The sequence below is a fragment of the Lissotriton vulgaris genome, chromosome 2_1 (genome assembly GCF_964263255.1).
Source record: "Lissotriton vulgaris chromosome 2_1, aLisVul1.2, whole genome shotgun sequence".
In the NCBI taxonomy this organism is placed as follows: domain Eukaryota; kingdom Metazoa; phylum Chordata; class Amphibia; order Caudata; family Salamandridae; genus Lissotriton; species Lissotriton vulgaris.
In genome coordinates, this window is record NC_141687.1 from 1,778,654,385 (window position 1) to 1,778,680,377 (window position 25,993).

General features: G+C 43.2%; 1 protein-coding gene across 1 annotated transcript in view; it reads right to left on the reverse strand.

Moving 5' to 3' along the window:
* LOC147733269 (sperm-specific sodium:proton exchanger-like) overlaps positions 1-25,993 on the reverse strand; it is a 7,973,824-nt gene that overhangs the window by 2,613,186 nt on the left and 5,334,645 nt on the right. The gene's annotated exons all lie outside the window — the stretch shown is intronic.

Sequence of the window (25,993 nt, forward strand, 5' to 3'; positions counted from 1 at the left end):
TGCACGTTCCCTCTTTTACTCCCTATTCTGGACTGAAATTATTGTATACTGAAAGAGTATTCATGTGTTCCACGTAACCTCAGGTGTACTAAGTTCATGTTCTGGTTTGTCGACCTGGGGTACTCATAGTACAACCCGAGGGCCGGTGACGGCCCGACAAGCCTTCCTTGGCGGCCCGCGGACCTTGCAGACAATCGTACCTCTGCTAAAAAAATTATTTATTAGTATTACCAGACACCACCGCAGCTGCGCTTCACTCAGACTAATAATCACTGCTCCCCCGGCCCCCACAGAGCATAGGCTTTGTCGTATTTCACTTCTTACCGCCCTTGCATCTACACTCTGACAATCACTTCTCCCCCGGCCACCACAGAGCATAGTGGACAACAAACCCTCTGCTCTGTGGAGCCGAGCGAGCGGTAATTGTCAGAGTGGAGATTCAGTGGCCCTTCAACGAAGCCTCACAATTATATAAATGGTCTTTTAAACACCTGCCAAGTACTTTGGTGCGGCTGTCTGTGTGTGCCCGCAGAGCAATCTGTCTCAGCCCGGACTGAAGGCAGACACAGATAGACACACACACAGTGAGATAACATAGGGGGATGGAGACGGAAGGCAGGAGGGAGATAGAGATGGAGACAGACGGCAGGAGGGAGAGAGATCTATGTATGCTCGGTCTGGTAGCTCAATGCATGAAGGCATCTACTACACGAACCTGTGTACAACCTCATGGTCACAAGTTTTCATTTCACTTTACTCGGCCCCCTGCCTCTCTCACCCCACCAGTGCGGCCCTCGGCCACAAACCACACTGTAAATGTAGCCCCGAGAGAAAGTTTATGAGTACCCTTAGCATTGGCAGCTTATAATTACCAATAGGTCACTGATTGCTAGTCTGGTGGAGTATTTTTGGGTACTAAGGTGAGTTTTGGGACATCATAATTCACTGAGGTTCCGTGCCTCTATGCACAGTTCTCTCTAAGCACGAAATCCCTGCAACAGTCTGGTAGACCTCTTGCATTCCAAAAGGAATTACCATGTATCTTTTGACAACGACGAGGCCTAACAAACATGCTGCCTTAGATTCTCAAGCAGTGCATACCATCTAGCCTAACTAACTTCAACAAATGATTTTTTAACACATCAACTAAGCAAATTATTCATCCAGATTCATTTAAAATCAAACTTCACTCACAGTTTCATCTAACACACATGACCAGGATGTTACATGCAATCTACCATGTCTTTCTCTATCTACACTATGGGGCCGATTATGATCGCGGATGGACTTGCGTCCGTCCGCGATCACTGAGGAGGAGGGGACGTCCGCATGGGCTGCGGAGTCCACTCCTGTGCGATTAGGATGTGACCGGCACCCTGGTGGTCACATCCTCTATTTTTAACATTGCGGCGGGTGCGGCTTCAAGCTAAACCCGCAGCAATGTAAAAATGCAGTCATTGCATTTGCATGCAGAAAGAGGCAGGCACCTCGCGGTGCCTGCTGCTTACTGCATACAAATGCAGGGGGGTACCATAGGTACCCCCCATGTGCACCCCCCAGTCCCCCTTCACCTAGGGGGCCGGCAACGGGCCCCCGCAGTGAAGTTACACATGCTTTTCCACGGCGGAAAAGCCGTTGCGGAAAAGCATGTTTTACATCCCATCCTAATCTGCCTGACGGTGTCTGAGAGACACCGTCACCAGATTAGAGCTTTTCCGCAGCGGTTGTAAGCCAACCGCGGCGGAAAAGCTGCGGACGGAAACCAGGACCCACCAGCTATCCTAATGTGGCGGTGGGTCTTTGGTCAGTCCGCTGCGGTTTTTCCGCATCCTCTGGGCCGGCGGTGGCTTCCACCGGCCCTGAGGATGCGGAAAAACAGCAATCCTAATGAGCCCCTATATGTGTCTCTACTCATACCATCTTACTACCTTTACTAGCAAAAAATACACCATATATATGTATGCAAGAAAAAACATTCCTTTCTCATTTCAACAGCACACCCTGCATCTTTTGGCAGGTAAGAGTCCTAACAGACATACTGCCTAACATTCTGTACCAGTACATTTCACGAAGACTAACTAATTTAAAAAAATGACTTTTTAACACATCAACTGACATAATTATTCATCCAGATTCATTTAAAAATAAACTTAATTCACAATGTAATCTTAGACACATGACCACAATATCACATGTAACCTACCATTTCTCTCTCTACCTGCACTATCTGTGTCTCTCTACCAACTTTACAGATTACAGAAAACGCTTCCATATCAGTCAAATAATTACTGTCTGTTTTAAACACATTTTATATACCATTTATTCAGTATACCAAAAATAGTTGCAAAACTATAATTTACAGTTGAAAGAAAGAAATTGAAGAAGGAGAATAAGGAAAATGAACTGACAGCAGGCGTGCAACCCCCATTGAACTCACAGGGCTTCAGCCCCCCCTCGTCGGGTGTGGCAGCCCAGGATAACATAGATCCCGGGTACACACAGAGCCGCACCCGAACATTTCACATGTCTTTAAAGAACCATTTGAATGTTAATTAGGCCTTGCAGTTGTTTCACCCCTTCTAAGAGCCCCTGCAGCTTCACTCTGCCTACTGATTAAACGTTCAGGCCCCCCTAACAAAATTTTTTGTTAGCCCCCCCGAAATTTCGCTCCAGTTGCGCCTCTGACTGACAGTGAATAAAAAGAACTAACAGTGAGGGATTACATAACAGGATGAGTGAAGAGCACTGAGCATAATGAAACATATTAAGAGAAATTTAAAAGTAGTAACTGAGAACTAATAATGTATATAAAGAGTGAGGAAACGAAAAGGAAGAGTAGTAGAAAGACTAGAAAACAGTGCCAAAGACAAAAATGAGGTCAGTCAGAGACTGTGAGAGAAATAAACAATTATAGCGACTAAAGCAAAATTTACGGTGAATCACAATGAAAAAGATTTAGAGACTCACCTTTACCAATGCTTTATTAGATGTAGAACAGTGACAGTCACAAAACAGACATTCGTTTGCAGAAACTCTGAATAATGCTTCTATCACTGCAACCAAAGATTAATGGCACAGATTTCCTTTCAATACAGACTCATATTTGCCTGTACAACCAATCATATTTGTTCCCACACAAATTGAAAATCAAATTAACATTTCAGTTGGTTGTCCCTTTCAATATTTTCAAAGTCACATAAAGGTCACCCTTCACCCTCTGCCTTCTCTGGCTGTTACCATGGTAACACCTCATTCTGCACCTGGCTGAAGACACAGGTCAAAAGTTTATATCTCAATGTTCCAAATCAAACCAGCAAGGCTGATTTCCCTCCAAACACACCTGCTTATCCACTGCTTTGTTAGATTTCATTATTTTTACACAACCAATAGCATTTTTCATTTTAAAAAACATTAACATGCAACCTACTCTTCAATCTTGAATTATAAGAATCAACCAATAATTTCTAGTTTTTCAAGTACACCAAACCTCATCCACTTTTTTATCCAAACTTTCAGCTTTTAACTGCCATTCCACTTCCAGAACCCATCAGAGTACTACTGCATCTGCCTTGAAAATGAAAGTTTGGCTTTTAGGACACAGCTATATTCACTGGAGTGAAAAATATGCAGCAAACAGACAAATTTCCAACCTTGATTTACCAAATGTGGACATTACGTGGATTGGCCAGAGAGGATTGAGATGTCACCAATTAATACCATTGGTGAAAAATGTTATGCATCTCCCACAACCTGACTTCATAATTGTGCACTGTGGTGGAAATGATCTAGGCACATTGACTGGGGTAGGTCTGGAAATGCTTCTAAAGGACACCTTTCGGCAATTGATGACACTTTTTCCTCGAACTGCCTTGGTGTATTCCAATATATGCCAAAGACAGAAATGGAATTGGTCCAATCAACATTGTCCACAGATTGAGAAAGCAAGGAAACATGTAAATAAATCTGTTTCTGCTTTCCTCAGAGACTATAGCATGGGTTCTATATACCGCAACAACTTGCGTTACAACATGCAAGGCATCTATAGGAGAGATGGTGTTCATTTCACGGATGAGGGGAATAGAATCTTCCTCTGTAACATGAGACTCTGCATCGGTACTTACTTATAAGCACAAAAAAATACCCAATTAACACAACGGCTCTTTTTAGAGCCACCTTACATCTAAACACTCAAACTTGTAATTTAACTCAATTTTAAAAAAAAATTTTGTTCGCCGTGCGCGACCGGGTGAGCGCACCCCACAATTTTTTTTGCAAAAAAAAAAATGTTTCTTTTAGACTTTTAGGGTCCTTAATGAACCCCCTGAGAAAACCTACGAGGTCAAGGAGTCTCCACCGTGCCCCCTTTCCAAGCTCTCCACTATAGTTTTTCACACTCTTGTAAATAGCAGTGCGCGACCGGGTGCACGCACCCCACAACTTTTTTGCAAAAAATGTATTCTTTTTGGCTTTGAGGGTCCTTACTGCACCCCTTGAGAAAACCTACGGGGCCAGAGAGTCTCTACCTTGTCCCCTTTCCATGTTCTACCCCTTTGTTCTGTACAATATATTCACTCCCACTAACAAAATGGCGGTCAACACTTCCTGATTTCCTCCAAATCGAATGTTGACAGACGTCAAACAGCAAATCAGAATTCCGCTCGCGCAGAGCCGCACTAGTGCGCGCACCCATGCGCGCTTATAGATATATAATTAATTTCAACTTTCATTTTCTCAGCAACTACTGAACGGATTTACACCATTCAAAGAAAAGCGTAATCTGCGAGCCGGACTCTACCTTTTTACCAAATTTCTTATAAATCCATCCAGCCGTTCGAGCTGTAGCCGTGTCTGAACGTCCTAAGGAAAATAACATGGGGAAAACACGTTTTGGGACCCCCTTTTTATCTCAGCCCCCACTTGACGAATCCCCCCAAAACATTCAGGGAAGGAGCGCAGCGGACCGAGCCATCTTCTTTGAGAAATTCACAAAGATTCGTCAACCGGCGCCAAAGTTAATCCAAATAGAATGTTGCAGACTTCCTATGGCCACCGCCAGTAGGTAATATATATATATATATATATATATATATATATATATATGTATATGTATATATATATATATATATATAGATATATATATATAGATATATATATAGATATATATATATATATAGATATAGATATAGATATATATATATTGTGTAGTAATTCTTGACTAATGCTTGATGTAATAAAATTGTGTTACATCAATACAGACAAACAACAAGTCATAAAACAAATATATTTTTTCCTTTAAATTCTTGTGTCCATACAGGTCAACGCACATCAGAAAAAATGGTTTTGGTAGGCCATCGCCAAGAAGGCACAGACCATGAGGGTTTACAAGCGGCATGGCATTCATTGTCGAAAGAGGTGGGAGGACCTATGACGCTGGATCAAGAAGTCATCAGAAATCCAGTTCGGCAAGCCCTCCCAACGCAGAAAGCGAATGTGCTGCAACGCGACACTCATTATGGCCTGGCATATCACGGTGGCCTATGCAGAGTTCATTAGGCAGTTGAAAGCCCAACAGCAGCATCAAGGGTGTAAGTTCTAGTTTATGTTTAACATGTTAAATAACTATTTTAATTAATAGCAAATCACTTTGCCATGTCCAGCGCACAAGAAGAGTTCTTGAAAGTGCAAGTTTTGCACAAGGTGTGTAATGATGTGTTTTGTATATGTATTTTTATATGTATTTGTGGAAGAGATACCGCCTGATTTCTGCTTACTACCAAATGACTGGTGTCAGCAGACACATGCCTGCCTAAATAAAAATATGCACCAGGTTGTATGATGTTATTTGGGGCGATTGTAACAAACAGGCCGCAAGTCTTTATTGCGTCAAGTGTGTTGATCCTACACTATTGTGAATGATGTAAGGTTAGCCCTATCACAAGTGACATAGCATAAAACTGTACTAATGAAACTGTGGATGTTCCAAACATCACATTGCTGACAAACAAGTGTGAGCAAGTGAGCCAAAATATCTATTAAAAACAGATGAAATGGCTATATTTTAGATTCAAAACATATTCCGCATGTGTTTTGATTACAAAATACAATTTAATTCATGTTAAACGTGACAGATTTGCATGATGTCTTACTCCATCACAAATGTGCATGTAAGCAAGTCTTGTTTTGGAAAATAACTATAAGAGACATACAATTTTTGGAAAAACACAGACAGTAACAATGTGAACATTAGTGACAGAGTAACACATACTCAAAACCATTGTACAATGTCCTTTGTTGTGTCCAGATGATAAATCAATGATGGAGAAAAATGGGATACTTGAAGGAACTTTTGCAGATGGAATGTTCCATCACATATATGTTGGAGTATCCCATCAGTAAAACTCAACATCAGGCCCAACTCAAGCTTTTTAGAATAATATAGAAATGCTTCAAGGTGTAATCTGTTGCTTAGTGTGAATTGCATGTACATCTGCGATGTATAAATTATATATGAATCAGTGATCGTAATATTTAGTGCGATGTTGTACCAATTTGTGCCTAAAGTAAAAACAGCATATTTTGTGCAACAGAAGTCATTTGTGAATCCAAACAAACATATATCTTAATATCTTCAACACATAGGTATGTACATAGTGTATGTTACATTGATAAGCTACTTCAATACTGAAAACATATAATATTTTTTACATTTGAAATATACTTTAATTACTTGAAGTAAGTGTTATGCCCAAACAAAGAAAACAGGCTTTTAGTTTACACAAAAATTAGTACAACATTGCAGTATTTGTTTACACACAATGATTCATATTTTAGTTTTAGTGACTGAAAATAATGCAGCTGTTTCAACCTTGTACAGACACTGAACAAAGTATTTTTGATAAGGCAGAATTTTCGTAGCAGCAGTAGGCGGAACTCTGCAAAGTGACAAAAAAACTCCACCGCTCTAGGCGGAGTTCTGCAAGTGGGTGGAGTACTAATCCAAGGACCATGATAACACAGACTTCTGCAGTACGATCGTAATGGGAGCTTTATGGTTTAATAGTTACGTAAAAAGGATTCCAATAGATGGCGATAGAGACTGTTTAAACGATGGGCACAAGCGGTAAACAATGAATTTGTTCCAACTACAGCCCAGTGACCTCTGTATGCCCCGACACCCTTTCACCATTACATGCCAAGTCACTGAAGGAATGTCTGCTCATGCAAGCCTAGGATATTGGGGAAATTGCAACACAGCAGAAATCATTATGGGACCCCGGGCTGCCTGCAGGTCACACTGCATGAATGTCTACATTGCCTTCCTCAACACATCTCACAGTCCCTGCCCCGACACCCAGCCTACCCAGCTGCTTACCTCAGTGGTATTCACAGGGTCTCTGCGTGGATGGGTCCTCCTGCTCCAAGCTGCACTTACCTCCTCCAGACCCCAATAACTGAGTTGCCACACCAAGGCTGTGCAGCCCCATCACACCCAGATTGTAGGTGGATCTCATCTCTTCGCTCTGCCACAGATTCACTGAGAGGGTGCTGTGGATTGACTTACAGCCAGCCCATGTCGTGGCAGGAAGCAGGGGTGTTTTGCTCTCACCAGCACTTGGATTCCTGTTATTTCTCTCTATGAAGGCAGAGCACATGATCCCAGTCAGAGCAGGCAGAACCACTGCGGCACGAAGGGGGAGAGAGGCTGCTTTGGACCCTGCCAGGTTACTCTTCCCCTCACTGACGTCAAATCTTACAGGCGTGGATGGAGATTGGTTAAGGAGCACGTTTCTTTGGCAGGCAAAAGGACTCCCCCTATGCATGCCTATTCTACTGCCACAGAAACAAGCTGTGAAATTGGAGTTTTCAACTGGGGGCTGGCACATGGTAAACTCTGCCATACAGCGGTGTCGGAGTTTTTGACAAACTCTATTCTCCAAGCGGAGTGTAGAGTTGTCAAAACTCCGCAAACTCTGTGGGCAGAGCGGAGTTTGCCGCTAACTGTTAATTTTTCATGTATTTTCTTTTTTGTGACTTACTTTTCCTCTTCTAAATAGCAAAGCCCATTCATTCAGAGGTTCCTGAAAAGAGACAAGATCATAAATGATATAGGAGCTATCATGAGAAATTACAAAACTGTGACCAAATGGTTTGTGAAGACGTTCACTACATGCAGGAGAAATTGATATGAAAAAAACAAAGTTTGAGAGCCTTGAAGACAGTAACATTTGAAACCTTGGAAATTTTTCAGATCACAGTTCTTGATCAATTCTATGTGACACACTATTTTATGTCTTTTTAGCATCATTAGGAGTACGCAAAGGATGAAATTGGCCATGCAGGTGGGGAAGAAGCTGGCCACTGTTTTTCAACTGGTGAGACCACTGACTGATAGACACAGTGGCACGGAGGGTGAGGGGACTGGCATCGAGGCCACCAGCTCTACGTCATCTTTGAGGCCTCCACTAGGGACCAGTCCTTCGTTGTGGTAGACCCTACAGCAATTGTTCCATCTCCATCTTCATCCTAGTCCACCACAGAGTGCCATTTCTATATGTATCTCTGTCAGATTGTATGAGAAAAACAGAGACGTGCTGTTTATAAAACACCATGGCACATAGCATGCGCACAAACATATCAGCGTCCAGCTTAGTAACATAATAGAGCATTACTGTGATTGCGCGTCTCGTAATATAGACAAATCTTGTTCTAGTACATCAATAGCAGAAGATACAATGTTGCCCAGTGAATATATCCTGGATGTTAATGTTGTTAACCCATTATCGACCACTGCCAGAGCTTTCTCCAGATTAATAATCTATTTCTCGTAATCTTTCCGCAGCCTTGTGTTGTGAAGTCTTCCAAATCTCATTGTAGATAGCATAATAGAAACATTTGTGACATGGTTTCCTGGGACCTAATAAAAAATACCATAAGTCCACATTCCCTGTATTTAAGGATAACTGTTGTTTCACCTGTGTGAGTGTTGAGGTTTGTAGCCAATCGAGGCATAACTTTGCAACACTGTATGATGTCACTGCCCATGGGTGTTGTCTTTGCAAATAATGTGGATCTGGCCTATTGATACTAAATCCTTTAGTTTTACCCAATAATCTTTCTTGACAGTTATTGGTGTCTACGGGCCAAACCAACCATCCTTTCCAGTTGGGGTCTGCTCTACTGCTTTGCAAAATGTCATCTACTGTAACCTCTTTTTGTGATGTTACCCTCAGAGTGTGTTGGTGCTGGCACCTGAGGTGTATTCAAATTTTTATTCCTGGCTAACCAAAGACAAGTTGTTTCAATGTTTCATTCACAAACATTATTTTTGAGGAATGAGACATGCTCTAAATAGTGCCTCTTTTCCCTAGACCTACCAGTATCTAGTATCCCAGATGGATTTTAAGTCTATAGTGTCTTTTCATAGGTCGAACCCTCGTTCAGACAACTGGGCAATAAAAGAAGCCGAGTAGATCTGTTTGGTTGACCAACATATTTTTCTGTGCTGGTGTAGGTGCAACATTATAGTAATATGAGGCTGGGTCTGATGTGTTAAACCCTGAAAAATATGGACATTTTCGTGCAAATGTCTGTGAACTGCTTTTTGGCGGTGTCGGGCAATGTTCCCATTGAGGATATGTGAAAACATTCCTAGGGTTAGCAGATTTATGCAGAAAGCGATGACCATAATGTTGATAGCAATACATTTATTTCAAACTCTGATATGTCTTCTAATATTTCATTATTAGAAAAAGCAGCAGATTTCTCTAAATCAGACAAGATATTATGTAGAGTTTCATAATCCCAATCATCGGAAAATGTACTTGAGGTAATGATATCACTCAATGATATTTTAAATAAATGTGGTATTTTTAAAAGTTCAGTTGGGCCAAATATATTGTAATCAACTCTGTCCCAAACTATACAATCAGGTATGAGAACTGCTGTGATACTGTTGCAGGGATTCTGCTCAGTCTCAGAACTGTGCACCGAGACTCAGGACCTTGGTGAATTAGGGTGTGCCAAAACTCACCTTAGTACCCAAAATACCCTACCAGACTAGCATCAGTGTCACATTAGCTCTTCGTCCTATAGCAAAGTCACCAATGATTAGACAACCCAGAACATGCGACTTAGGATACCTCAGGTAAAGTGGGAAACATGAGCACTCTTTCGTTAGACTCTCATACCAGTCCAGAACAGGGAGTAAAGGGAGACACAAGCAAGTTTAAAATATTTATTTCAACGCCGTGATCTCAGGTGCTTCATCGTAGCTAATACAAGCAGACATATGATAAGAAATAAGATTGTCAGCATAGTTACTATTCCATAAAATACAAAGGGAGAAAGCATGTTATAATGCTAAATGGAAAACAAGTAATTTAAGCATTTAGTGAGGGCGGGCGGGTGGCACGTAGTGGGGCTACGCGATGTGCGTGGGTTGGAGTAGTTTTTTGCCCACTTCGCGTAGCTTCGCGAAGCCCCACTACGCCCACTACGCCCACACTTAGAAATAAGCCTGGAGTTTGGCCTCCAAAGACAATCTATGGTGTTGCAAGGGTCAATTTTAAAATGCATGTATTCAATGTTTTCATCTGACCCTGTTTCCTTAGAGAACATCTGTTGGCTTGAAATAGTGAAATCTACTTATACTGCTACCTGGTGATCCTAAATGTAATCTTGCCTTCACAATATTGGTCTGCAAAATAAATTAAAGTCAACTCCTTAAATGCGGATTATGGATAAAACAGCCTTAGCAGCAAAAATGCATGCATGGTTTGTGATTGACTCACATTCAGCCATACCTGAATGCCCATTTCTCAGCCCAAATAAAAAGAAATTTCTAAAAAATAATTTGGGTGTAAATCCAATTTAGGAGGGTACGCCGACCTGGATTCAGCAGTGGCCAAACACTAATTGTGGTCTGTGTGGGTGGCCTTGTGAAACCTTACTGCAAATAATATGTGTGTGTCCTAAACTGCTTACAATAAGAAGCACACTTGCAAAACCCTTATTTCTTAAGGCTGAAGTAAGATAGGCTCGTCAGGCCCGTATTTATGTTTATCAGGCGAGGCGATAACACTGCAATGTCAATTGACAAAGTTTTAAATCATTGCTGATAAGTTCTTGGTATCAGTTTTTTAAGGGTTACTTAATGAACCATGATTCAATAATGTTGATTTATGGTCACTGACGCGTTGAACAATTTAGTGCTTCTGTTGCTATGTTAATTGGTCCCAAGAGAAATTATGAAAACACTGATGCTCTTTCACAGCTTATTTACACATTACGAACATCCTGATTTACTTAATCTAATAGGAATTATGAACATGCTGATGCACCTGCACAGCTTGTTTCCGCAATGGATCTTATTGCATATCTATTGCATGAATTAGGACAGCTTTAGATAATAGGCTTCTAAAAAATGTTGAGACACTTTACCGCACATTCGCACTTTCAAAAAGTAATGATCCAACGTATGTCCATATGGATTGTATAGCCTATTTGTACAATGTTTTATCAGGTTAATTATAATGTTTATTTCTGAATGTTTCCGGTTACTATTGTGATTGTTGTAAATAGACGCTTACAAGTTTTCCTAATATTTAGGTATGACATGTAATCATAGATATGTTATTTTGTCCAGGTGCTTATTGTTTAAAGGAACTGGATAGTGTTGTTTATATACTGCTTTCAAAGTTTTAATTGCAATGATTTTTGTTAAGCAATAAAGAAAAATTAATTCATTCAAATATACAACATAATTCCACAACACACCACATCCCTCCAATACACACCACATATTTCACATCATGCCATCAAATTTAACAACGCACCACATAAATCAACTCCGCAACTTGCCACTACATAACACATTAAAACCATTCCATATAACTACACATAACTAACTCCAAAACATACATTCTCACTGTATATATTTCCAATACACTTAATATGATTTAATTAATATCCACACAATTCCACACCACACAATTCCACAACAAACAATTCCAATACAACACATCTCTCCCTTGCACTTCCACCAACACTGCCATCTCCCCCACATAGCCACCTCCCCTCTCTTCTCTCTCTCACACTCACACTACTCACTCTCATTTCGCAATACCACTGCTCTCTCTCATTCATCCCTCACCTACCTGTCTCCTCTCTATACAGCCTACTCATATATTCTACCTTCCTGTACCTCCTCACACTGTGCACTAGTCTACCTCTACCCTCCCCTCCCCTAAATGCCCCTTCCACCTGTCCCCATACCTCCCTCTCTCGTACTTATTCTCACCCATCTCTCTCGCTCTCTAACACACTATTCTCACCTCTCTCATGTGGTTAAATTCAAGTCTTCAAGCACAGTTTCTAACCTGTACATTTTTTAAGTTTCTGTCCCTCAAACCAACGCTCTCCTCCTCTACTTAGGGTGTCTTCTATGCACACAAAACCTGCTTCTATAGCCTGCTTCACCCTTCTTTGTATCGTTCTCGCACAGTATTTCTGCTCCTCTGTCTCAAGTTCAATAACCTCTTTTACACAAACTAACTATCCCTCTCATTGTTCCTTCCTATCTATTCTCTGCAGCTCTCACTACTATCTATTCATCATGTCACATAATTCCACTACACAAATACACTACACAACACACAATTTCACACCACACAATTTCACAACTAACAATTCCAATACAGCCCACAAAATTCCACTTCACATCACACATATCCACTACACTCCAAAACAAAACACACATGTAAAAAACATTATCATGTTATTTTTACAGCTTAAGTCATTATAGACGAGCGGACATAACAAGGTCAACCCTGCATACTTTTCGCTGATTCTAAAAAAATAGGCAGAAGATGGGGATTTTCTATTAAGTACTGTCCATGACTGAAACAGTCTCTCTACATCTAAATACATACTTGATACGATGGAATCTGTGAGGAGATTTGAAAATTCACAGATGCTTTTTGTTCTATAGCCTTGAAAAAGTCCAGGAGGACGAAACATGTGTTGGCTGCGGTGTTATGGAACTTTCTGTCTGTTACTCTGATTTTGAAGTAAAAGAAGAATTGAACTTCTGTGGACTCGATCTATTAATTTTCAACAGCCCATCGCTCAATACGAGTTGGACTTTCAAATACTGTACAATTGTGCTTGAGTGCTTGTTTTTTCTATGATCATTTACACCGCCAAGAGCTCTAACTCTCACAAATGTGAGACCTATTGCATTGAAAATCCTTGTTGCAGTTGGAATGGGGCCTGGAGGTGGGCAGGGGGAGTACAGCAGCCTCCTTCCAGCTAAAGGTTCTCAGACAAAAGTTTTCTGCTGTAGCAGAAGAGCCAGACAGATCCGCATTGGAGGAAGGAACAGGAAATAAAGCCACAGCAGCGCGGTCTGAGGTTAGAGAAAGTGTGGGCCCTATACTGCTCTCTCAAACATGCTTGACTGGGGTTGTGACCAGGGCCGGACTGGTCGTAGCGGACATTGGGCATCTCCCCAGGAGGCTGAAAGGGTGGGGGCCAGTTTTGCAGTGGAGAGGACCAGTGCTTCACACTTGCAAACCTGGGGGACTGGCCTCACAAAATCTCCAGGGCTGATTTGGGATCCCAGTCCGACCCTGGTTATGACACCTACAAAAGGATGTGAGGCCCTTCTCTGCACTGACAAGTGCAGCGTAGTTTTTGGGTACATAATGAAGGCATTATATGTCACTGTATTCCTACAATTTTCGAATACTTTCAAAACAATGCATTGCAACTTTCACTTGACAGAACCAGTATGAGTTGAAGGAATAAAACGGGCTCACTATGTATTAGCAGCCTGTCCTGGCACAGTTGTGATTATTGCTCCTTCTGCCCCTTCCATAGGAAAATCACTCAAAAGTCAACCTTGTAAGTTAAGAGAGCCTGCCAGGAAAAGCAGCATGGTAAAATACTTTTGCGTTACTCTTTGGGGTGAGATAAGGACGGGGTGTAAGAATACCTGATAGTAACCCCAAGGCCTCTCAGTGTTATTTAAACTAGGATGTCATTTGTTGAAGCTCACACTGGGCCTCCGTTACGGCTCAGCAGAGCTGCTTTCCTATTCGGTCACAGCCGTGGATGACATTGTTTCCACAAATGAACATGCAGGGCATCCAGATTATTACTTTCCAAGTAACAGTCCAGTTAGGCAGATGATGTTTTGCGTGATGCTGGAAAACATATATTGACATTACAGACCCTATATTTTATTCTACTTGACAATGGTAAAACTCTGTTTTAATCAAGGACACTGGTTTTCTTGTGACACATCTACCCCCATTGCAGAAGACTGAATGTGTACTCTACAAAGACACGTAGATCCCACATTTTTCAAAAATGGTGCATTACCTTTTATCTCTTTCAGTGTGACTATGATGCAGTGTTCATGTTCAAATGTGAATACTCTGCACACTTTTCCACATTCCACATACTTGCTATAAAAGGATGTATTAGTATCTGGCATTTTCATATTTTGATGAGGGCAATCGCTAAATAGAGCTTTCCAAATGAAAAAACACAATCTATAGTAAAACTGTAATAGTATTTCCATTCAGAGGCTGGCTATGTAACCCTCAAATTAGCCTTGCTCTTCTTCATTACGAGCAACTGCACTTGGGAAGTTCATCCATTTAAATGAGAAAAGTAAGACCACATGTCCCAGAAGTAAGTAAGTAAGTAAGTAAAGTTTATTATGCATAGTTAATTAGAACCAGTGCAAGCATGTTACAAAAGGTCATAAAATATCATACTATAAAACCGTTAAAAGGAGAACATGCAATAAAAAGTACAGTATGGCTGACTATAAGCCTTTTTTCGAAGACAGTATAGCGAGGTCCTCTTACATCCTACTATCAGTCTGCTTATTAGCCTGTGTTTATATTGTTCGCCCCTGGTTTTGGCAGTTTTAAGGTTCTTTGCTCGACCATCGCAAGAAATTTGACATATCTACAATTCAGTTTGGTGTTTTCAGGGTTCAGGCATGCCAGCACCGCCTGCCTTCTGGTACTGATCCCTTGTTGCTTGAGCTTATCCTTAAGAAGCTGATTGTGGGCTAGTTGGAATTCTTCACAAAGACAGGTGACGTGAAGAATGTCCCCCTTCTTTGCATTGCAGAGCGGGCAGGCCTTGATGCCATCTTTTCTCAGCCATTTTGGTAGATGCTCAGTACTTGGCAGGATGTCTAGTCTGTGTTTCAAGAACCTAATTTTAGTTGCTTTTGGATAACCCTGACTAAAGTATGTTTGCGGTATCAAGGATTTGTATGAGTTGAGGGTCATCCATGCATGGGATCTTTTGGAGAAAGCCGCCTTGTCCAGTAGTAAGGAGAGCGATTTGACATTTTTCAAACTAGTTTTTTGAAGGAGGTATGCCCAAGTTGCATATCCCAAAGCTCCGTAAGTTTAATCGTTCCCTTTGCTGCCTGCAGATAAGTTCTTGCTTGCGATGCCTCCCTTCCTTGTATGTCCTGCCAAAGCAAGGAGTTTAAAGTGTCTGGAGCGGCGGTTCTGAGTTTATGGCAGCAGATAATGTATGCTCCTTTTCTGGCTAGTTCCTGTTTTTGCAAGCGGCTGGCGAAGTATAGTGCGGGAGTGAGAACATTGATCTGTAAGCTTTGACCTGTATTTTTTCCAGGTGTTTTGAATCTCTACCCCGCAAGGCCTCACTGTCATATGTAATCGAGGGGAGTAACTTCGCCTGTATGATTTTTAAGTAGGGGATCAAAGTCAGTCCCATCGGTTGGGTTGCTAGATTTTTCAGCGTCACAGCAATCAGTGCTCCTCTTCTTTTTGATTCCAGCTTCTGCTGCTCGAATGAACCTTCACTATCAAAAATCACTCCAAAGTATTTATATTCGCGGGTTGGGTCAATTTTTACGCCGCCAAGAGCCAAAGTTCTCTGTCATTTTTTGTTGATGTTGATTGACATAGTGCAAGTCTTGCTCAGGTTTATTTTTAAGGTGTTTTCTGTTGCATAATTGTGCATAGCCATCAGAAGCTGCTAGAGACCGATGTAGGTATGGCTGAGCAGTACGACGTCATCTGCATACAGGAGATTGCTCAGAGTTTTCCCTCCCATCCTCGGGGAGTGAGAGTTGCAGGTGTTAAGTAGTCTTGGTAGATCGGCCATAAAAAGGTTGAACAAGATTGGAGCGAGCACGCACCCCTGTTTGAGTCCTTTGGTGGTCCGAACTTTTGAGGACAGGTGGATGCCGCTTCCTAGTTTCACCTGCACCCAGGTATCAGTGAGAAGAAGCTGCAGCATGTTTAGGGTCAGCTGTGGTATGCCGCAATGTGCCAGTTTTTCCCACAGTCTGCATCTTTCGAAGTTATCAAAAGCAGCGCTAAAATCAATGTAACACAGATGTAGCGGGAGTTTTTGGGATTTTGCTGCATCGATGATTAATGAAATGGCAAGTATGTTGGTTGCTGTGCCGGTCTTTTTCCGAAAGCCGGTCTGATTTAGAGGAATAATCAGGTTTGACTCAGCCCATAGTGCGATCTCCTCTAAGATGGTGCCCGCAAAGTATTTTGCCTCATTATCGAGGAGGGCTACTAAGCGGTAGTTATTTGGGTCCATCTTATCTAATTTTTTGAAAATAGGGACGATCTTCGACCCCCTCCAGGATTCTGGAATTCTATTTAGGAGCCTAACTTCTGCGAATAAGATTTGCATGATATCCGCCCACTCAGTGTTATTTGCTTTGTAGAGTGCTGGAGGGATGCCGTTTGGTCCTGGAGCACCTTCTTTCCTGCCTTTCCTTATCTGCTTTGTGATTAGGAGTTTCTGTTGTGTTTTAGAGGTGTCTTGGCTGTTGGTGAGTGAGCCATGATCAACCTGGCCCAGTGTTGCAGTCGTATCTATTGCGTGGGCAGATATTGTGCTCTTGTATAAACTATTTTGTGCTCCTGCGTGCTCTGGTTAAATGTTAAAGTGACTGGACAGATAGTTAATCCAAATCTCTTCAGTGATGTGAGATCCCAGGTCTTTGTACTGTGGGCGCAAGATCCTATTCACTGATTGCCAGAAGCGGTTACTGTTATTGGTTTTGGTGTTGTGTAGTAATTTTGCCCAAACCTCGTCTTCAGCCTCTCTTTTGAAGTTCCATTTGGATCGGTTGAGCACAGGCCTGTGGTGTTTCACCTCTGCTCGTAGGTACATGTTGTTGGGGGCTGATCTCAGCTTTTGTAGTGTCAGGTTACTGATTTTTTTTTAACATTAATTGTGCTCTCTGTTCTTTCTTTAAGATATTTGCGCTGCTCTCTTTGTAAGGGTTACTTTTGTGGGGCAGCCTTGATTGCCAGTTTATTGAGCAGTGTTCCCCTGTATTGTTCCCAGTAAGTGATATGCCCAACTGCATTTGATTCTTGCATGTTGTAAAGTCGGAGTGCAGCTTCAGCCAGAGTCGTAGAATTAGGTGGCGTGCATTTGATTCTTCTTTGGTTCATGGAATAGGTTGACCAGGGCATTATGTCTGGCCTTATTGCAGTTGGTAACTTTGATGACATGTGGCATTCCTGCGGGCGGTGATCACTTGCCCCTTGTCCCCCATTCTAAACCCCAAGATGTATGGAAAGACCTCTAAAATGGCAAAAGTGTAGTCAAGAATGGAGCTTGCTGTAGTCCAGTAAAAGGTTTCTACTGGGGGAGAGTCTGTCGGAAATCTTCCGTTTAGAGCCCAAAGATTTTGATGTTCGAGGTCTTCAAGGAGACGATCTTTTGTTGTTTTCTCCTGTTTGGTGGAGCACTTTGCGTTGGTATGGTGAAAATTCTATTTAGAGCCCTTGCTTCTTCTCCTGCTGACGAGCCGAGTAGGTCTTGGTTTAAATCCCCTGTCTGAAGGAAGAGTGGTTTTTCCATCTGGGTGACGTACTCGGCCAGTTGATTAACAATTTTGGAAGAGTCTTTAGCTCTGTTTTTGGGATGGACGTAAGCATTGATTATGCATACCTCTTCTTCTTTGTTCCCAAGGGCTAACTTTATCCTTACTGCTAGCGTTGTGGATGAAGATGGATCCATAAGGATTACTGAGGATATTGATGTAGTGGAAACGTAGGTGGCCAAACCTCCTGAATAGTGGCCAAATCTGTTAGTCCTTTCTGCTTCTATGGCAAAACAGGTGTATCCCGTGATGTGCTGTGGAGCTGTAAGCCAGGTTTCTTGCAGCGTTATTATATCAAAGAGGGTGATGTAACGCTGGAAGTCTGGATCATCCATTTTTGAGTTTAGGCTGTTAATATTCCAAGAACATGTCCCAGAAGGCAGAGGGAGGTTTAGATAAAACTCAGCACTTGCTAGTGTGACACATGATATGGGGTCATATGGGAGTTGTGCTTTAACAATATGCAGTATGCAGTGTAAAATACAGTAAAGAGGCAGATATGCATTACTGGTAGGAAACCCACTATGGGGCATATTATCAAGAAACAGAGTCTAAATTATTGCCGCTTTAGCGGCAGGAAACTGCTGCTAAAGCGGCGATAATGGGCTTGATAATAAACCCTTGTGAATTCCCATAGAAGCCAATGTTCTGGTGTGAACATGGGCTTCTATTGGAATTCTCTTATCAAGCCCATTATCGCCGCTTTAGGGGCAGTTTCCTGCCGCCAAACCAGCGATAATTTTGACGCCGTTCTTGATAACATGCCCCGAGGTTCCTATTTTCATGGGGGTGTATGTGTGCTTGGCTTGGGGGAAGGTACAACCTTTCCTAAACAGACCAGATAGGTATTACAACTGGGGTATTTTTTAGCTTTCTTTTATTGTGTTCTTGACACGTGTGGTAAAATGCACCACGCGGATCTCCATTTTTTTCAAATTGTCTTGGGTGGGGAGAATCCCTTTATCCCACCCCACCCCCTCCCACCCTTGCACATTCCATTTTCATTTTGGGCTCCCTTGTGAATTAGATTCACATCTAAAATTTCCCGGGCACCACTTTTAGAATCCACCAGCCAGTACTGATGATCACTACTTTTCGTCTCAAGAGTCACAAACAATATGGCAGGAGCTGCTTTGAAATGCATTCTCGTTATGCGTTACAAAACATAAACGACCATCTTATGCATTGCTCTCAATTAGTAAAATAAAAATACTCTTCTAATAGAAAATGTATTTACTTATATTTACTTCTCAGAACAGTATATATTCTGTAAGACAGACGGTGAGGAAAACAACTTAGAATCACTGCTTGATTTCATGCCGTATTCAATGTTCACTGACAACGGAAGCACCTGTATCAGAATAATGTTTACTGTTCTGGACATCTATGCATGCTTGCTTGGCTTTTCAAGACGTTTTGCCGCGTGGGAGAGAAGTATGTTTAAAAACTGTCAATGCTTTAACTTTGTTAACATTAGAGTACGGAAAACTGGAAACAAATTAAACACTTTTCAGTAATGTCTGCATTAGTAAGGAATCGCTGTTGAATCTATTTCCCACACCACTGCCTTGGAAATTTGTGACAGAGTTATCTTTTCTTTTCTAAACTAACAGCCCCTATGATCTAAATGGACCGTTGTTAGAAAGTTTTCCTTTTGCCCAGTTCACTCCCAGTTTTTTGCTGAATGATACTGGTACTAGTGGTAACTGACTCTGACTGTGCCCTGGGCACATGCTAAACAGACCCAATGCCAGTACTATTTTTAACAAGCATTGGCATAGCCAATTGGTCTCGCCTTTGGCACCTTAAATGTTTTTAGCCATGCAGCACATTATCCTGGGTGCTACAGCACTAAAAACCACTTGATCTTCTCAGCACGGCATGCCTCCTCCCTGGAAGTGCGTCAATATCTAAGAAAGTGAGTCAAATAGTGACTCGTCTCTCACCTTAGAACAAGCCGCCTGTGGCAGTATAAAGAACCACGAGGAAGGAGGTTCGGCACACCAGGGGAAAATTTACACTCCGCCCAAGCATAGTTTGGTGACCACAAAAGTAACAATCAACAGGAAGGGTATGGATGGGGGAGGGCTGGTCAAAGTTGATTTAGTTTTTTACTCACCGGCCCCAAACAGGGCTGCGTCTAAAGTAAATGACGAACAGTACAAGTGCCAATGCATGACGGCTTACAAAAGGGAAATTATTCTTATGGCAGAGTACTGAAAGTGAGGATGGGTCCACAAGGCATTGGACAATCTTGAACACTTACCTCAGTATTTGGCATGATTATTCTTTTAGACTTTTATACAAGTCGCATTAGAGTGCCCTTGTTGTGGTACCAGCTCAGTCTCTATACAAATAGTGTTACTTTGCTGACAGCGGTGGCAGTAAGCAGTTCTTTTGTATTCATGTAGTAGAAAATGCATACTAGGCAGTATGGTGTGCGCTTTGCATGTTGGTAGTTGTAGTTCACTACCAACATGCAAAGCGCACAGTTGACGATTCAATCACCTCGGCAAAAGCTATTAGTAACGCCTGGGGAGCAACGGTGGGTGCTTCCTCATTGCGGAGATGCCGAAAATCTTAGCCGGGAAGAAGCTTACATCTGCATTTAGGCAAGTGATGCCACACGCAAGCAGCATCTTGATCGGCGGTCTTCCCTGCACTCGTGCTTGTGGCGGCATCCACCTTGCAGGATAGAGCAGCGGCTATATGTTTGTAATTAACGTGGCCATGTCGCTGCTCACTCCTGCATGGTGGATTCCGCCACAAGTGCAGTGCTTAAAAAGTGAAGACCAATGGCTAAAGGCCCTCCTGGAGCACCACATGCATGCTGCCTAGGCGAGACCTAGATAGGTACATATAATAGGGCAAAGGAACAGGTAATAGTGTTCACACACAATTGGTAATGACTGACCCCAGAAGTCCCTAGTAGATAATAGGGCCAGGGGGTGCAATCTACCTATAAGTCCCTAGTAAATAATAGAGAATGGAGGTTTGTAGGCCCAGCAGATTTCCTGCATTTGCAGATTTGCACTGTTGTGTGCCTGCTGTCCTTTAAAAGGCTGTCCTTGCTTGCAGCCTGTCTATAAAAGTAAATTCTTCCAATTGACATTGACAAACCCTATGAGTAGGCCTGGGTGGAGTTGTTGTTCAAAACCTCTGCTAAATTCTGAGGAGTTCCGCAAGCAGGAGTTGTATGATTGATAATAATGGCCATTTTGTACATGTTAAAATCAGTTATTACCAACATTTGTTACTGAGTTTCCTGTTCCACACTTACTTGCCATACTTGAAATGTATGGGGCATGAAATCATTTGGGCGGGTGGGAGGCCCTCAGAAGAGAAATGTTAAAAAAGGATTAGTTACTTACCTGTAATCCTAGTTCTCTTCCAGGGGTATCCTCATCAAAGTTATAAGCATTAGAATATTCCCGCCCATGTGCGGGACCCCGGAAACACTATATTATATGTGCCCCACATATATATACACATATATATATATGAATAATATATATATAAAAAACAAGCAATAGCAGCCAAATCACATCAGAGCTGAAATATGCTGTGAAGAATTTCCACCATACATGAATAATAAGCATTAGAAACATGAGAAACAACACCAAAGATTGTTTAGAAATTGTTTTAATGCTCAGAAAGCAGTAGAAATTCTCATTACTCACTGGAAGCATAGGAAGCTCCCAGGCTGCATTGCAAACAAACAGTCTAAAAAGACTGAAAAGCTAACCTGTAGCTGAATAGCAAAAAACTGGCACTGTGCCTTTAAGGCACTCATGACCCCCTGTATCCCATCATGCCCCAGGGGTGACAGTTAGGTCAGTTGTTCTTTTCGGAGACTGAAAAACAAACCCAATAACAAAAAGGTTAACAATATCTCCTTGTTAAAGAGTATCCTTTGCCCGGGGAGGCGGGAGGGTTGCTTATGACTTTGATGAGGATACCCCTGGAAGAGAACTAGGATTACAGGTAAGTAACTAATCCTTCTCTTCCAGGGGATCCTCATCAATAGTCATAAGCATTAGAATAGAATAGCGAGCCTCTCCTCATCCCTGCGGGCAAAGGAAAGATAAGACAGAAATCTCATCAATAAGCCTAAGTAGACTATAGACTACCCAAACAGATTCCTCAAGGAGGCTTGCCCTACTTGAGTATCGGTCCTGGAATCAGATTCGAGGCAGTAATGCCTCGTAAAGGTATGCACTGATTTCCAGGTTGCAGCCTTGCATATTTCCGACATGGGAACGTCATGCAAGAAAGCCACTGTAGCCGCCTTCCCTCTAGTGGAATGCGCTTTTGGAGACATCAACAAAGGCTTGCCTGCTAGTTGATAGGCCAACTTGATGCAAGAGACAATCCACCTGGAAATGGACCTCTTTGCTGCTGGAAAGCCAGTTCTCATTGAGCCATAGTTCACAAACAGTTGGTCCGTTTTCCTAATCCCTTTAGTCTTTTCCAAATAAAACTTAAGCACTCTTTTAAGATCTAAGGAGTGAAGTGACCGCTCGGCCGGGGTCGTAGAATTTGGAAAAAAGGAAGGGAGGGAAATAAACTGATTTATATGAAAATCAGAGATGACCTTAGGCAAGAAGGATGGGTGAGCCCTTAGGACTACTCTGTTATGGTGGAATACAGTATAAGGTTCCTTTGCACAGAGCGCTTGCATCTCACTGACTCTGCGCGCAGAGGTAATTGCCACCAAAAAAGCTGCCTTTCAAGAGAGATGTTGTAAGGAAGCCTTGTGGATGGGCTTGAAAGGAGGAGACATTAACGTTGATAGAACTAGGTTTAATTCCCACGGAGGAGAAGGATTTCGCACAGGGGGATACACTTTCTTCAATCCCTGGAGGAAATCCTTGACCACTGGAACCTGAAAGAAAGACACCTGATCAGGTGACTTTCTGTAAGCCACAATAGCTGACAAATGCACTCTAATTGAAGCGTACTTTAAACCAGCTGTTGCGAGGGAAAGGAGGTATGGTAAGATGATGTCCTCCTGCCCCTTAGTCGGATCCAAATGATGATCCCTACACCACAAGTAAAACCTTTTCCACTTGAAGGCATAGGATGCTCTCGTGGACAGTCTCTTAGCCTCCTTTAAAATGTTCATGCATTCTGGAGGTATGTTCAAATGTCCGTATTGCAGGACCTCAGGAGCCATGCTGCTAGGTTCAATGATGGGAGGTTGGGATGCATTATTCTCCCGTTCATTTTGCTCAACAGGTCCGGTCTGCAAGGGAGTCGTTTGTGTGGACACACAGACAGATGTAGAAGGTCCGGATACCACCACTGCCGAGGCCAGTCTGGAGCAATCAGGATCATTTCCATGTTCGTCCTGAGGAGCTTGGAAACCACTCTCGGAATTAGAGCCAGGGGAGGAAACGCGTATGCGAACATCCCTGCCCAATCCAACAGAAGAGCGTTCCCCTGCGTTCCTGGCCTGTGGAACCTGGACACGAAGGCGTGGCACTTGGTGTTTTCGTCGTCTGCAAACAAGTCTATGGATGGACGACCCCAGCAATGAAAAACCTCTTCTACTACTTCGTCGCTTAGCACCCAGTCTGGCTGATCTTCGAAGTGCCTGCTGAGTGCGTCTGTTTTGACGTTCAACTCGCCCGAAGATGCACTGCCACTACTGTGAGACCTCGAGCGAGAAGCCAATGCCATATTGCCTGAGCCTCTCGAGACAGTGGGCGAGATTTTGTGCCTCCTTGCTTGTTCAGATAGAACATGGTTGTCGTATTGTCCGTCTGAACCAGGACCGAGTTGGATTTGATCGCTGGCAGGAAAGCTTTGAGAGCCAGGAATACCGCTCTGAGTTCCAGCATGTTGATGTGGTACGTCTGCTCCTGCGAAGACCACTGGCCTTGAATCTGAAGCGGACCCATGTGTGCTCCCCAGGCTTGCAGGGAGGCATCTGTCACTATAGATTGGGACGGAATGGGTTGGTGAAACGGCACTCCCACCATCACATTGTGTCTCCGAGTCCACCATCTGATGGACTCTTTTGTCGCTTGGGAAAGATTGATTCGATCCTCCCAACGTCCTGTTGTCTGCTCCCACTGATCCTCCAGAGCCTGTTGTAGAGGACGCATTCTCAGCCTGGCGTTTGGGATGAGAAAGATGCAGGACGCCATGGAACCCAGTAGAGACGCCACTTGTCGTGCTGTTGGAGGCCGAGACTCTAGCAGAATCCCACATTTCTGTTTCATGGAAGAAAGTCTCTCCTCCGAAGGAAACGCTTTTCCCACGCTTGTGTCCAGAACGGAGCCTAGGTAGTGGATGGATTGCATAGGCTGCTGGACTGACTTCTCCAGGTTCACATGGAGGCCGAGCCTGTGAAGCTGGTGCAGGCACAGTTGCAGATCTTGCGTTACCCGTACCGGAGATGGACCCTTTAGGAGCCAGTCGTCCAGGTATGGGTAAATGAAGAGACCCTTCTTGTGAAGAAAAGCCGCCACCACTGCCATGCATTTGGTGAAGACTCGTGGTGCGGACTTGAGACCGAAGGGTAACACCTTGTACTGGTAGTGTTTGTTTCCCACAACAAACCTTATGTACTTGCGATGTTGTTGCGCAATCGGGATGTGAAAGTACGCATCTTGCAGATCCACCGAACACATCCAATCTCCGGCTTGCAGATGAGGACATATCTGGTGAAGCGCTAACATGCAAAACTTTTCCTTGACGATAACCTTGTTTAGGAGTCGTAGTTCGAGTATGGGTCGGAACTTGTCCTCCTGATCTTTTTTGGGGACAAGGAAATATCTGGAGTAAACTCCTTTTCCTCTTAGAGCAAGAGGAACTTCCTCTATCGCTCTTTTTTGCAGCAGAATTTTTACCTCTCTTCGGAGCAAGCTTAGTTGGTGAGGGCAAGAGCTCTTAAGAGGGACGCTCTTTGGAAGAGCACGAAAACGTATCCTGTATCCATTGCGCAGTATATTCAGCACCCACTGATCTCTTGTGATGCTGACCCACTCTGCCAGGTGTTGTGAAGCACTTCCTCCCACTGGAGTGGGCAACGGCGCCAGAGGAAGCCACTGTTCAGGCCTTTCCTCCTCTTGTGGTGTTGGAGGACTGTTGGTGACCTCCCCTTCCTCTGCTGGGCTTGCCACGAAACTGGGGTTTCCCTTGAGTTTTGTTTTAGGACCACTCAGGGGTTTGAACCCTCTGTTGAGCCCCTCTCCCCTGTTGGTCTTGAAGCAGCGCTTGAATTCCTTCTTCTTCTCCAAGCCCACCGCCTTCACCGTGTCCAGCTCAGTTTTCATTCGGGTCATCTCTTCATCCGCATGTTCACCGAAGAGAGCGGAACCCGAAAAGGGAAGATTTAGAATCCGATGCTGAGCATCCGGTTTTAGACCTGTAAGGCACAACCAGGCTGATCTTCTGGCACAAACTCCATGGGAATAGGAATGAGCCGAAAGCACCGCCCCATCCGCGGCCATGCTTATCATCTGGTTTGCCACCAGACACCCCTCTGTAACAGTTTCTTCAAAGTCTTGCTGGTCCTCTTTCGGTAGCTTGGCTTTGAATCTTTCCATCGAGTCCCATAAGGCTCTGTCATACCGACCCAGGAGTGCAGCTGCACTGGCGACCTTAAGAGTGGAAGCAGCAGAGTTGCAAACCTTCCGACCCCAGGAGTCTTGGGTTTTGCTGTCCTTATCTACGGGACTGAAGAGGAACCAGCAACCGCATGTGTCTTCCTCGCCGCTGCCACGATGACAGAGTCTGCTGGAGGGTCAGATTTAACAAACACCGGGTCAGAAGCCACCGGTTTGTACTTCTTCTGAATGGGTGCCGGGACAGCTCTGATTGCTGCTGGGGTTAGGAAAACCTCCTTGACAGGGTCCATAATCCCGAGACCAAAGGCAGCAGAGGTCTGGAGATGGCTTTCTTGTGTAAGGTTTCAAAATTGACTGTCGTCGTTACTTGAGAGACAGACATTTTGATGTTCAGTTTAAGCGCACCTCTTTGCAGTACATCCAGATACGTGCCAATGTCATCCACTGGGGAGGACCTGGACGTTGGACTGTCCGTCAAAGTTGGGGAGTAGTCCCTCTTGGA